The sequence below is a fragment of the Cupressus sempervirens genome, chromosome 5 (assembly GCF_028749045.1).
Source record: "Cupressus sempervirens isolate cs-2001-9-10 chromosome 5, ASM2874904v1, whole genome shotgun sequence".
NCBI classification, from domain to species: Eukaryota; Viridiplantae; Streptophyta; class Pinopsida; order Cupressales; family Cupressaceae; genus Cupressus; species Cupressus sempervirens.
In genome coordinates this window covers 910,997,116-911,012,349 of record NC_143122.1, presented here as the reverse complement: position 1 = coordinate 911,012,349, position 15,234 = coordinate 910,997,116, and positions in this window count along the sequence as shown.

Genomic DNA, 15,234 nt, shown 5'->3' with positions numbered 1-15,234 from the left:
GATCTAGACGGAGAGGAGGAAACTATAAATAGAGAATCCCCTAAAAAAGATGTGCAATTAGAGGTTGACATTTAGGAGGAGCAGCCATCATCTTCAACTTGGGTGCCAAAGGCAAACAAGAGACAAAAGACAATGAAACATCCTAGAGAGGGTGGCGAGTAGTACTCTGAAACTACTACCAAGAAATGATTAATATTTTTCTAATATCAGGAAAAATTAGTTGCACCAATGGGCAATAAAGGTAGGAAAAGCCTCCAGTGATCTAAAAATTGTAGCTTCAAGATTGGATGATAGACTCATCCAATCTGGAAAATTTATGGAGGATGATGATTTCATTAAATCATCATAATTAAATTTTTTTTTGTATAAAATAAAGCAAAATGAGCTCACATTGAGCATCATGCTAGGAGAAGATCCTGAGAAAAATAAAGAATTGGTTGATAAATTACTAGTTTATGATCTAGATAGTGAAACAATGACCCCTGCAAAAGCCAAGGAGTTGGTGAACAAGAGTGGTATGATTCTGATACCAAATTGGGATATTGAGAGAGTTTTTATTCTTGATCAAATGACAATACAAGACAAATCCATTAGCTATGAAGCAAATAGTAGTGAAGGACTAAAGAGAAGGTCATGTATCAATATAGACACAAAGGCCCTAGTAGTGTGGAGTGTTGCCACTAACACCAAAAATCATAAAATTATAGACATATAGGAAATTGCATAGGGCAACATGATTGTGTGGACATTGGAAAATACCACTGGAAAAGAGATCTCTAGCCTAGTCAAACAATTTACACACATGAATGAGGAAAAGGTAGATCAAATTGAGGATATACTAGCTACTGCATATAATGAATGTTTAGATCTCCGAAATTTGTATGAGGAAGAGCTCAAGGAAAGCTATGTGCAAAAGCAAAGGATAGATGAGTTGGAAGGGAAAATTAAGAGCCTAGAAGTAGAAGTAGCATCCCTGAAAGGCCAACTCAAGGTTGTAATAGAGTTAGAGCATGCACAAAGAGATGTACAAGAGGTAAGGCGCTCTTTAGAAGTAGAAGTCCAAGTAGAAGACATACCCCTAGGGGTGACAATGCCTATGCCTATGGTGAGTGTGGAAACAAAGGTTCCCCAATCTAATAATGCAGCAAAGAAGGGCATAATGATGAACATGCTAAATCATAGGATAAGCATCTCGAAGAGAATCTCTCAAGATGCATATAATGCATTAATCAACTTACAATCTACAGAACAAATGTGCAAAGAAGCAATAGGATGGCTTGATCCAATTTTCCAACAATGGGGACCCTACATGCAATTCTTTGATAGGTTAATACCATTTCTAGCCAAGAAGCTATACCTTCCTAATAAGGTTATTGTTGTTAAAGAAGGCATGGACATAGTAAAGGATTTGTAGTAGTTCTTCATTGGAAAATTGATAGCAATTAAAAATAAGATGAAAGTGCTTACCAATTGTTTTTATTCTTTAATTCTTTTGGTCATTTGATTTTTACAATGAAGTAAAGGATTCAAATGAGTGGTCTAATTCTTTTAACCATATTGTAGACTTGCCATAGGTGGCATCTATTTTTGAGGGTGATATTGATGAAATTGCTTTTAATGAACTTGTTGATACTCTATTCAAAATTGAAACTAAGATGAATAATTTTATCACAAAGGAGAAAGTAATTACAGATTCCAGATGGTAGAAGTCTATTGGAGAATTAGCAATAGCCAAAACATGTGAGTGGCCCACCAAAAGAGAAGTCATTGTATGGGAAGAAATCATTGAAATAAAGGCTTTACCAACAGGGGGCAGTTAGAGAAAAAGACAAAATTAAAGATTTTATGCTCCAACTGTCATCTCCAACTCCTTTTGTTGTTTCTTTTTGTATTAAGGTGTCATGGATATTTTGAAAAATGTTTTTGTATTTTTAATTGTAAAAGGACACCTGTCAGTCACAATTGCCGTTTGCTTGTTGCAACTCAAGTTTATATAAATGAGTTTTCAAGGCATTGTGATAGGGCGAATGCTTTTATATTTTTCATTTTTTAAGGAAAGTACAGTTAGTCCAATTATGTACTCTCTGATGATATAAAGAAATGACAGAATCAACACAATATTCTGGGCTTTTCATTGAGTTTCTATATGTTATTGTATTAGTCATGTAAAAGGATAATGCAAAAGGGTATTTGCACTAGATCCATGTCACCAATTTTTGTCTTCATTTCATGAATTTGTTAATTTTGAGATCATTTGAATAAGGTTCAACTGATTGAATGTATTCTGGATGGGTTGTATGTTGGTTATATTGTTGGTTTAAATTCAATGGATTATGTAAATGCTTCAGTAAATTAGTAGAATTCATGAGTTTATGAAAAGGATATTTCATAAGAATAGAAATAGGTGATTACAATTGATAAATTCAATTACAAGTTAATTGAAAAAGATCTCCTACCAATAGTTGACTCTTTGTTCCCAATGGATAAGGCACTAGTCACATAAATCAGAAATGGTTGAGAGTAAATTTTACTTCTACATGTCAAAAGAATTATAAATTCAAAATTATTTTCATTCCATTTTGATCAAGGTTATAATGCTGGTCAGCACTCATTTATATTTTATTTTTGAGTCTTAGCTTTTGCTATTTCCAGGAATAATTGTAAACTCAAGGAGAATTGTGACCAAATCTACTTATGAGGAGGTATATGAATTAGAGAATATCAAGAAATGGATAAGTTGTCCATGTTTCTAAGATAGAGGATGAGAATTAGAATGAAACTAAATTAAGTGTCATACAACAATATCCTTTAGAATCATCCCTAGGTATACCCACCTTGGTTTTGCAAAGCCTAAAGAGTAGAAACCATCCTTGGTTTTGTTGAAGTTGGGTCCAAGTGGTTCGCACATGTAATTGTTAATTGGAATTGGCAATCCTTAGGTTATGTGAGTATTATCACTTTGGTATTGAGCATTTTGTTGTTTACTAGTTTTCAAACACCAGCAGTAGTTATCCATAATACTAACATAATTTTTTTCCTATTTTTGATATATATTCATTAATTTAGTATAGAAAAGTAACATCCTTCCTCCATACAACTCTACCTTTTAATGGGAAGAATTTTTGCACAAAGAAAAATAGACAAGTTAAAGAATGAAAAAACTTACAAGGGTTGTTCGTAGAAGTTCTTATGCTTTCTATTATCTTGTTGAATTGATTGAACATCAACTTGGCTAGGTAAAATGCCATGTTGTTCTTGATCACATTGTATGCTAGATCCACAACTTCACATGATACACTATTGAGTCTACTTGAGTTGTATATCTTATTCGCAATGACATGTATCCTAAACTTCAATTCCATATCTATAACACAACTAATCTTCATTCCCCTTCCATCCCACTTGGCAATGGTTTTCTTTTCTAGCTTGACCTGACATAGGGTTTTAGTCATTTATGCTTTGGTTAGTAGTGGGAGACCTGTGATATTATGAATCATTTTCTTTGTGATCACAATAGGTTGATCCAACCACAACTGACCATTATACACATGATTGAGAATAAATCTTATTGATTTAATTTGAAATTCTCATGACATGTGAGGAATGTGAGTCAAACCCTTTTCTTCAAGATGTTGATGTTCTAATTTTAATACTCCATTGACACACAATCTTTCCAATGACTCATCCATTTCCAAAGTTCCAATATCTTGAATAGCATGTCAAAAATGCAAATGAATATAATTAATCAATAGTACCTTGTATGTAATTTGTGATTGTGGTCCACTTGGATCTAGGGTTTTCATGATGATCGAACTTAGCTTGAAGTCCAGTGCCTTCCATTCCATGCCTCAAACTAACATCTCTGACCCTTTCTTTGATTTGGTGCTAGTGGATGCCATTGCTCAGATGAACCTAAAATAGCTTTGCACAAATAGCTCTTGAAAATTCATGGTGACAATTGAATTAAAGTTTTCCTTTTGATCACCATAAATGCTTGGTATGATCATTTGCTCAAATGATTGTCTATCTTCCACTTGGCCTACATTGAATGCTTGGTAGGAACATCCATGACTCAATTTATGCATGATAATGAGTTTCTCTCAATCTTTATTGGTAGGGTCTTGCAATCCAACCTTGTTCAGTAAGGTCTACAACCCAACCTTAAATGGTAATCATTGGCATCTTCTTTAATGCTTAGTGATCCATTTCCATCCTAAATGTTGATATTGATGTTTCATTCTACTAATTGGAACTAATGTAAGAAGTTTTCTTCAAAATCTTAGTTCCAATTCTCCTTGTAAGAGATCAAGTGGAAATTCTTGAGTCACCCAATTCTTGAGTGACATGTTCAACATTGATTGGACTTAAATTCTCAAAAGATTTTGGAATCCATTGTTGTCTCATCTACTATAAAATGTTATCATTCTTGGCTTTCTTTTCATCTTCAATTCTTCAAGTATTCATATAGGTCTTGGAAAGATGACTAAGTTTTGTACTAATAAAATATCTTCTAGTGGTGTCTCTTGTCCTCATGTGATGTTTTACACAATTCATTCCAATATGTCCAAGTTCTCCAGAATAATGATATCTGCACCAAGTGTTATAGTCCCAACCATATATAGCTTTTATAATCTGTTTTTCCCATGCTTCTTACATTTGTGACATTTTCCTTCAAACTTAGGTTTATCTTTGCATTCATTAGCTCTATGACCATGTTGATTGCAATTGTAGCACTTTCCATTGAATTTAGCCTTCCCAATGCTCTAACATTTGTTTGATGTATGACCTATCTTACCATAATGACTCCAAGTAGGTCTTTGATTCTTTTGAGATCCTTGCTTGGATGATTCACCTTCTTCTATATATCCAATTCCTACTTTTCCATTTTGTTTGTATTAGATTTGTTCATTTTGTTCATTCATATTTTCTTGAGATATAATCATCCTCTTATTGGTTTGCCTTGTAGTGTTTAGATCATTCCACAAACTTTCAACTTTTGATCTTAGATTCATGATTTCTTCATATGCATTGGTGAGCTAATCAATGAAGTCTGCCTATTAAAGGGATAGGTGTTGAATTTCATTGTTCTTGTCTTCTATCTCTTCTTTTATCTTGTTTTTTCTCCTCCTTTACTTCACATAATATTGCTGACTAGATTTATTTCTCTCTTCTAAACTTTCTTAATTCTTCTTGAAGTGTACTATTTTTTTCTAATAGTTCATTGATTGCCTCATTTACTTCATCTAAATTACTTTTTGAATGGATATCTTAAATTCTTTCTTCAATGTAGAGTTTTTCATTCATTTGTACTACAAGGTCTTTTCTTCTTTTCAAGAATTGAGAGAGTTTCACCTTTGCTTTCTTGAGTTGTCCAATAGCTAATTCCAAATCTATCTTTTCATTGTCAATAGCCTTGTCAAGTCTTAATACCTCCATAGCCTCTGATCTTTGTTCAAGTTGTTAAACTTCTTTCCTGAGAACCACAAAGCTCTTATACCAATTATTGGAAATATATATGATAGGTAAAGTTACTTAGAGAGGAGGCATGAATTAGTAACCAATAAAACTTAATTCTTATTTACCAATTGATCCTTAATCTTTATCTAGTTCTATGCATAAGAAACTGAAAGCATTAAAAAATTTACAACACTTTGACACACAATATGGTGACCCAAAAACCTTCCAAATAGAAAGTAAAATTGGGGCGGAAATGTGATGTAGGAGCATCCTAGGTTGATGTGTTATCTTATTCATTTGTGCTCATTCTACTAGTTGTTGCCAAGTTTCAGTCATTATCGAGTTGTTAAAATTACTGAGTGCCAGTAATTTTGCAGTTTAAGCTAAGCTGAGGTTATCCCATGTCATGTTAACACTCAAGTTAGCATGTTATCCCATCTCACTTTATAGTGTGTGACAAGTTCCATAGTGTGTTTTGAGCTATTATTCATGTGCCAAGTTATCCTGTTGATGCCAAGTATTAGTATTTTGGACATGTTTTCTACATTTTTGGTGTGAGCTGACTTGTAGGATTTATTTTGATTGCGACATTTATGATAATATCTTTTCTTGGGATGTGTCCAAACTATTTTTGGGTCGACCTCTCTATTATGTAATGATCTAGAAAATTCTATAAGATATTTTGGCAAGTATAAATAGGATGTTTATGGTTAGAACTAGGGCAATGAGTTAGCAATTAGAGATTTTTGAAAGTTAGTGGCATATGTGTCTACAAGTATGAATTTGAAGCTGGATCTTAGATCTTGAATGTATTTTTTGTATCTAGCCATAACCTAGAAGGCCTTATAGTTGGGAATGTATGCTAATTATTTGATGAATCCATAAAGGAATGTTGCTCTCTCTCTCTCTCTCTCTCTCTCTCTCTCTCTCTCTCTCTCTCTGGTGATGTTCTCCTTATGTGTTTGCTTCCATTGTGTTAACTTTGCAAGGTTGGTTGGGATTTTTGGGTGTACCTTTGGCCCTAGTTATTCTTTTCCCTCCTTGCATCAGGTGGTATCAGAGCTTGAGGTTTGTCCTTGTGGAGAATGGATTGTGTAGAACCTTAATTCAAATTTGGTTGTAGGGTTGCAAATCTATGGATATGAACTATAACTTGTAGAGGGTTATGATCTTGTAGGAACCTAATTTGTAAAGATGGTTTGTGGTAGAGAAAATACTGATAATGTCATTTTAGATGCATTGAGGCACATTATAGCCAAATTAGATGCTTTAGAGATAGCCTGGAGGAGAGGAGCATATCTTGAGAATCTGAGTGATGATGTAGTAGCACCAAACCCTAATCTAGAACCTAAAGAAGGTCAAGATGAGTAGAGATTGCTAAGAGTATTATCTAGGCCACATTCAAATCCTACTATATAAGTTGTTCCTTATGATAGAAAGTTGGAAACCAATGTTGTGTTGGATAGGATCTCTGATATGGAGAAGTTCTTTGAGTATGAATACGCTCCTGATAAAAGGAAGGTGAAGATTGTGGTTACTAGGTTGAAAGGTCATGCTTCACTATGGTGGGAGTATTTGCAAACTAATAGAAAAAGGAGAGGAAAGGAAAAAATTAGAACTTGGCTAAAGATGGTGAACAAGGTAAAGAAAAAATTCCTTTCTCCTGATTACCAAGTTAGCTTGTTAAGAAAGATGCAAAATTTGAGACAAAAAGACATGATTGTGAAAGAGTATACTAAGGAATTCTATAGATTGGAGATTAGATTGAGACATGTGGATGATGATGTTGAGAAAATTGCAAGATACATAAATGGATTGAGATCTATAATTCAAGATGAAATAAGCTTTGTGAAATTGGAAAGTGTGAAAGAAGCATATCAATATGCATTGAAAGCTGAGGAGATCTTGACAAAGAAGCATGAACAAAGACAAATTGGTAGAGGTAGATCTTATGGTGAAGTTGTAAGATCTGATAGTTTTGTCCAAGATAAAGGAAAATCTAAATGGAAAAATGATGACAAAGACAAGATCGAGTGGAATGGTGGTTTTCATGGTAATTGTTTCAAATGTGGTAAAGAAGGGCATAGGTCTTTTGGATGTAGATCTTTTGAAAGTGGGCAAGGTAATAGAAATGTTGTGATTCAAGGAGACATTGAGAGTTCACCAAGTAGAATTGAGGTTGGAGAAAATTTGATTGTGAGAAGAACCTTATGTCATAAGGGAAGCAATGAGGAACTTGTCCTTAGGAAGTATTTTCAAGACCAGATGTAAGATGGCTAGAAAATGTTGCAAGGTGATCATTGATAGTGGAAGTTCTATAAATTTGGCATCAAAAGAGATGGTTACAAAGTTGTAGTTGGAAAGACTGAAGCATCCCATTTCCTATCATATTTCATGGATCAAAGATGAGAATAAGATATTGGTAAGTGAACAATGCATTGTGAAGTTTAAGATTGGACATTACTTTGATGAAGTATTGTGTGATATTATGCCTATGGATTGTTGTCATATCTTTTTGGGTAGACCTTGGAAATATGATAGATATATTGTAAATGATGGAAGATTGAATCAATATACTCTTTGGCTAAATGGGAGAAAGAAAATATTGCTTCCTTTGATTGAAAGTGCTAATGAGGTTAATTGTACTACAATAAAAGTTCATATGGTTATTGGAAATAAATTTGAAAGAGAAGTGATGAAGAATCAAGTCTATTTTACCATAACTCCTAGGGCACTGAGTTTGGGTAGTAATGGATGAGTGACAGTAGAATCTAGTAATGATCAACTGATAGAAGATAGTGGTAGATGAGTACTAGAAGAAATTAAAAAATTGTTGAATGAGTATAAGGAGATTGTTTCTAAGGATATTCTTGATGGTTTAATTCCAGTGAGAAGTATAAGTCATTGTATGGATCTGATTCTTGGAGCAAGTTTGCTGAACAAAGCACCATATAGATTGACATCTATAGAGAATGAAGAACTTAACAGACAAGTGCATGAATTTCTGTAGAAGGGATTAATTAGAGAAAGTTTGAGTCCATCTGTTGTACATGTTATATTAACACCTAAGAAGAATGGAGAATGGAGAATGTGTACTGAAAACAAAGATGTTAACAAGATCATAGTGAAATATAGGTTTCTTATGCCAAGGATGGATGCAATAATGGATTGTTTGAGTGGAGGAAAGTATTTTACCAAGATTTATTTGAAGAGTTGCTATCATCAAATCAAAATCATAGAAGGAGATGAATGGAAGACTACATTGAAGACAAAAGATAGTTTGTATATATGATTTGTTATGAATTTTGGTTTGACTAATGCACCTATTACTTTCATGAGGTTGATGAATGAAGTTTTGAAATGATTCTTGGGTATGCTTGTGATTTTTTATTTGGATGATATTTTTATATTTAGTAAGATCAAGGAAGAAAATCTTGAACATTTGAGATAAGTAATGTAGAGATTGAAAGAGGAAAAGTTGATGATTAATCTAAAAAAGTGTTCTTTTATGCAAGAAGAGATTGTGTATTTGGGATTTGTGATTTTAGTTGATGGTTTGAGAATGGATCTTGAGAAGGTCAAAGAAATTTTGGTATGGCCTATACCTAAGAATGTGGGTGAGGTAAGATCATTTCATGGTTTGACTAGTTTTTACAAGAAGTTTAAAAAGAATTTTAGTGTTATTTGTAATGTTATGATTGAGACAATGAGAGGAGATAAAAAGGAATTCAAGTGGACATATGGAGCTGATAATAGTTTTGATACTTTGAAATAAAAGGTTGTTTAGTTACCTACATTAGCTTTTCCTAATTTCAATAAGGTATTTCAAGTTGAATGTGATGAAAGTGGTAGTGCAATAGGAGATATATTAAGTCAAGAAGCTAACCATGTTGCTTTCTTTAGTGAATGATGCTAAAAGGAAGTATTCTATTTATGATCAAGATTTTTATGTTATTGTTCAAGCTTTGAAGAAGTGGAATTTATTTGATTCCTAAGGAGTTTGTGTTGTGTATTGATCACAAAGCTTTATAGTACTTGGAAAGTCAACATAAATTGAACTAGAGACTTATAAAGTGGGTTGAGTATTCATAGTGTTTTACATTTGTGATTAAGCATAAGAGTGGAGTTAGTAATAGAGTTGTTGATGCATTCGGCAAAAGATGTTCTTTGTTGACTAAAATGAAGGTTGAAGTTCTTGGTTTTGACAAGATGAAAGAGTTGCATGACACTGTTCTTGATTTTTCTAAGGTGTAGAGAGAGTGCATAGTACCAAATTTGGTAGATCACATTAGTAAGTATGATGAATATTTCATTCAAGATGGTATGTTGTTAAAAGGTATTTAGTTGTGTATCATAGAAGTTCTATGATGTTGAATTTGATTAAGGAAAAGCATAGTGGTGGATTGGTTGGACATTTTGGAATTGATAAGACATCGAGTTTGCTAAAAGAGAAGTATTATTGGCCATAGATGTAAAAGTATGTTCAAATTTTTTTGAAGAGTTCTGGAGCTTGTCAAGTTGCAAAAGGAATAAGTTAGAATATTGGATTGTATTCACCTATTTTATTCCTGAGAAACCTTGAAGTGACATTAGTATGGATTTTGTTCTCTGATTGCCTCAAATAGGAAAGGGTTATGATTATATATTTGTTGTTATGCATAGATTTTCTAAAATGGCTCATTTTATACCTTGTAAGAAGACACCAGATGATGAGCATCTTGCTAAATGTTTCTTCAAAGAGATTGTTAGGTTACATGGATTACCAAGAAGTATTATTTCTGATGGAGACAATATGTTTGTTGGTTATTTTTGGAAGACTTTGTGGAAGAAGGTGGGTACTAAGTTGAAATTTAGTTCTACATTCCATCCATAAAATGATGGATAGATAGAGGTTGTGAATAGAAGCTTGGGTAATTTTTTGAGATGCTTGGTTGGAGATGAAACACATAATTGGGAGATGGTACTGATACAAGCTAAGTTTCCATACAATAATTCTATAAATAGGAGTATACTGAAGACACCTTTTGAGATTGTTACTATAATGAATCCTAGAGGAGTATAAAATTTAAAGGATGTTGCTAGTGAAGAGAAGAGAAGTGTTGCAGTAGAAGAATTTGCTAATTTTATGGAGTCTTTGCATAAGGAAGTGAAGTTGAAATTGGAACAAAATAATTAGAAGTGTAAGGATATTGTTGATAAGTCTAGAAGACATCATATTTTTGAAGTTGGTGATGAGGTGATGGTTCATTTGAAGAGAGGAAGATTTGTTGCTGGTAAGCTGAAGATAAAGAAGTTTGGACCTTGTAAAATCTTGAAGAAGTTTGATAGTGGAAATACTTATGAAGATGAGTTACCTAATGATATGGATATATCTATTATATTCAATGTTGCTAATTTGTATAAGTATCATGAGTAAAATAATGAAGTTTCTATACCTAATGATTATCCTAAGAAGTATATTGAAGAGGTTGAATAGATATTGGATTAGAGAGTTCGTAATAGCACAAGAGGAAAAGACTAATATGAATATTTGGTGAAGTGGAAGAATAGACTAGTTAAAGATGCTACATGGATTTCTCAATCTGATTTAGATTCATCTTAGGTTGTAATGCTTGCATGACTCAAGAGAATCATTTCTTTCTACCCTGGTTTTTTGATGCAAGATCATCCTAGTTTGACATACTATCCTACACATTTGTGTTTATTTTGCTAGTTCTTGCCGAGTTGCAACAATTGTTGAGTGCCAATAATTTTGGAGTTTAAGTTGAGTTGAGGCTATCCTATGTCATGTTAACACTTGGTTTAGCGTATTATTTGATCTCACTCTATAGTGTGTGTTGAGTTCCACATTGTGTATCAAGCTATTCTTCATGTGCTTAGTTATTCAGTATGTCTGAGTGATCCTTCATGTGTTGTGTTATTGTGTTGATGTTGAATTTCAATATTTTGAACATATTTTCTTTGTTTTTGATGCAACACGACTTGTAGGATTTATTTTGATCATGACATTTATGATAAGATCTTTTCTTGGGATGTGTCTAGACCATTGTTGGGTCAGCCTCTCTATTATGTAATGATCTAGAATGTTCTATAAGCCATTTTAGCAAGTATAAATAGGATGTTTAGGCTTAGACTTAGGGCATTGAGTTAGCAATTAGAGATTTTGCAAAGTTAGCAGTATATGTGTCTAAAAGTGTGAATTTGAAGCTAGATCTTTGATCTTGAATGTATTTTTTAATATTTGGCCATAACCCAGAAGGCCTTATAGTTGGGCATGCATGTTGATTATTTGATGAATCAATAAAAGAATATTGTTCTCTTTGTGTGCAGTGTTTTTCTCCTTGTGTTCTTGCTTCCATTGTGTTAACTCTACAAGGTTGGTTTGGATTGTTGGGTGTGCCTTTGTCCCTAGTTTCTCTTTTCCCTCCTTGTGTCAGGATGATACCTACAAGCTTTAGTACTATAGTATAAAGTTGGTCTATTAAGGCTTACAATGATCACTTTTGATGATCTGCTCTATTAGGAGAAATAAGGACTAATTGGTTTACCTTGCAAAAGGATTTACAAACATATAATGAAGTATGCACTTGATAAAGAGATTTACAAAAGACTATTGAGTGTACCTTGTGAAAGGATTTAATTGGTCCACCTATTAGGATGAAATAGTAGCTGATCTCTGATTTGCAAGTTTTTTTGCTAAATGAGATTCCTTTGAGCATAATAATCACCTTGCCAGATAAATCTTTGCTACTCCTTATACTGCTATAACCTTTTTACATTACACTACTACTCTTCAAATTCACATTATACTTCTTGTCATATTACTATGTTTTGGATATGATATAATACATTACATATATACCGATCCAAATTATATTTTAACAAAGTTGGCTGTAATAAAATTTTACGCAAAATACACAAAGTCAACCCAATTGCAAGAACTCATGTTCTAAAGACTAGCTCAGTGTGGTTTTGATACTTGGCATCCACTATCAATGCTCGGTATCATCATGCATTTGGTAGACATAGAAGCATGGTCCATACTGATCACTTCCAAATAGTCTAAACTTGGTCTACATTGGTGACTTGGTGAATACTTTGAAACCTAGTATATAAACTAAATCACTTGATTCACATTGCATAGCTCAATCAATGCTATCACTATGAGCTTGGTATAAATTATACCACTTGGTTAGCACTAAGTAGCTTAGTCAACAGTAGATTCACATCACTGTAACTATGAACTTGGTAAGCATTGTACAACTCAATTTGCACTAAGGAACTTGGTACACACTAAGAAGCTCAGTTTACACTACTAATTACCATTATGGTAGAAATTGCTTAGCACAAACTGAATACTGTTCCTTGAACTCTATAGCAACTGTAGAACTTACTAAAGCCTAAAATTCTTAGTTAATACTATTAATTATACAATAGGATTGGTAGATACTATCTATTTGAATAAGTGTGTGTCACTAATAATAAACTTGACTACAATGTCAATATTTGCTAGCTTCCTAATATGATTATGCATGTTTCTTGTTACTAATTCATGAAAAGTACCATCTTTCAAAAAATGAAAAATGTGGGGAAACCATTCATCCAAATGAAAACTAAAACAATCCAACGTAATATTTTTTCAGCAATTACAGGGTTTTTAAGAGTTTGTATAGAAAATTGAGAGTTTTCAACATGATTTTCAAGACATACCAAAGAAGTTATGCTTGCCATGGCATCTGCATGTCGATTATATTTTCTAGTTAATATTTGAATTGTATAAGAAGAGAATTGTGAAAGAACATTAAGAGCCAAATATCTATATTGTGTCATTTTATCATTCTTAGTTCGATAACATCCTTTAATTTGTTCAAAAATCAAATGCAAATCTCCATATATTTGCAATTGTTTTCTAATAAGGGATGAAGCTTGTCATAGGTTAGCTATAAGAGCTTCACACTTTGCATTGTTATTAGTACAAGGAAAGGTTAATTTGTATGATAAACAGATTGGATTTTTCATAGGAGGAATTAAAATAATACCAACACTAGAACCTATCATACATTTAGATCCACCAAAATACAATTCCCAAATATCATCCTATTGAATCGCTAGAATATTATCATCAAGAATTCTATTGAAGTAGAACATATATTTGAATGAGGACAAGGAGCTCTAGATAAATAATCCATTAAATATTTTCCCTTAATAAACTTCTAAGAAAGAAAATTAAGATCAAATTCTATAAGTAACATCACCCACTTTGCCAAATGGCTAGAGATATCCATTTGTGATAAAAGATGTTTCAAAGGATCAAACTTGACAATCACATTGACTTTAGCATTTATAAGATACTGCATGAGTCTTTGACATGCATAAACTTCAACTAGACATTATCTTTCCAAATCTATGTATCCTATTTCATAATCAAGTAAAGTCTGACTAATGTAATATACAGGTATTTCCTTACCAGTAACATCTTTTTGAGCTAACATGACACTTATGTCCTTTGGAGTTGCTGAAGTATACAAATAAAATGGCTTATCAAATTTAGTTGGCTGCAAGATTGGAGGATTTGTAAGATACTCCTTAAATTTCTCAAAAGTTTTCTTACATTCATCATTCCAAAAGAAACCGGTATCCTTTCTAAGGAAGGAAGTAAAAGGAATAGTTAGATTAGCCAAATTAGAAACAAAGTGACAAATAGCTTGTATCTTTCCTTGTAAACTCCATAGTTGAGAAATATTCTTAGGAGGAGCAATATTAACAATAGCACCAATATTTTTAGTATCTACTTCTATGCCTCTCTTAGAGATTATAAATCCTAATAATTTACCTGAATCTACTCCAAAACCACATTTCTTAGGACTCGATCTCATGTTGTAATTTCTAATCCTTTCAAATATTTATCATAAAATAGTAACATGATATTATCTTTTCATATACTTTTCTAAGATATCAACCACATAATCTTCAAGGATCTTATGGATGTAATCATGAAAAATCAAAGTCATAGCTTATTGATAAGTTGCTACTACATTCTTTAATTTGAAAGGCATCCCGACCCAAAAAAATGTTTCACAAGGTATTATAAATATAGTTTTAATTTATTCTTTAGGAGGAATAAAGATTTGATTATATCCAGAAAAACCATCCATAAAATATAACAAAGCATGACCTACTATTGAATCGACACTAATATCAATATTGGGTAATGGGAAATCATCCTTTAAGGATGTCTTGTTTAAATCTCTAAAATTAGCACACATCCTTACCTTATGTTCTCCTTTTGAAATAGGCACAATGTTTGAAATCCAATACAAGTAATCAATAGAATAGATAAATATAGAATCCAATAGTTTTTCAATTTTACTTATGACTAATAAAGCAATTCATGGATTCATCTTTGGAAATTTTTGCTTCACATGTTTCATATTTGGTTTTAAAACACATGTTTCATATTTGGTTTTAAAACAATATTATGAATACAAATCTTAGAATCTATATCTAACATATCTAAACATGTCCAAGCAAAAATATCCTTGAATTCAAGTAAAAGGGAACACAATTAATCATGTTCGTGCTAATTCAAGCGTTCCTCAATATTTATTATATTTTCAAGATTATTCTCATCGATTTGAATATCAATAGTCTTAGTTATTAACAAATCACTTCTTATCAAAGGATCCATTGGTAAAGGAAGAATATCTTGATTGTCTTGTTCTCCAAAATAAGCATTTGTATTTAGACAATAAGGATTCCTTCGTTTGTGATGGAACT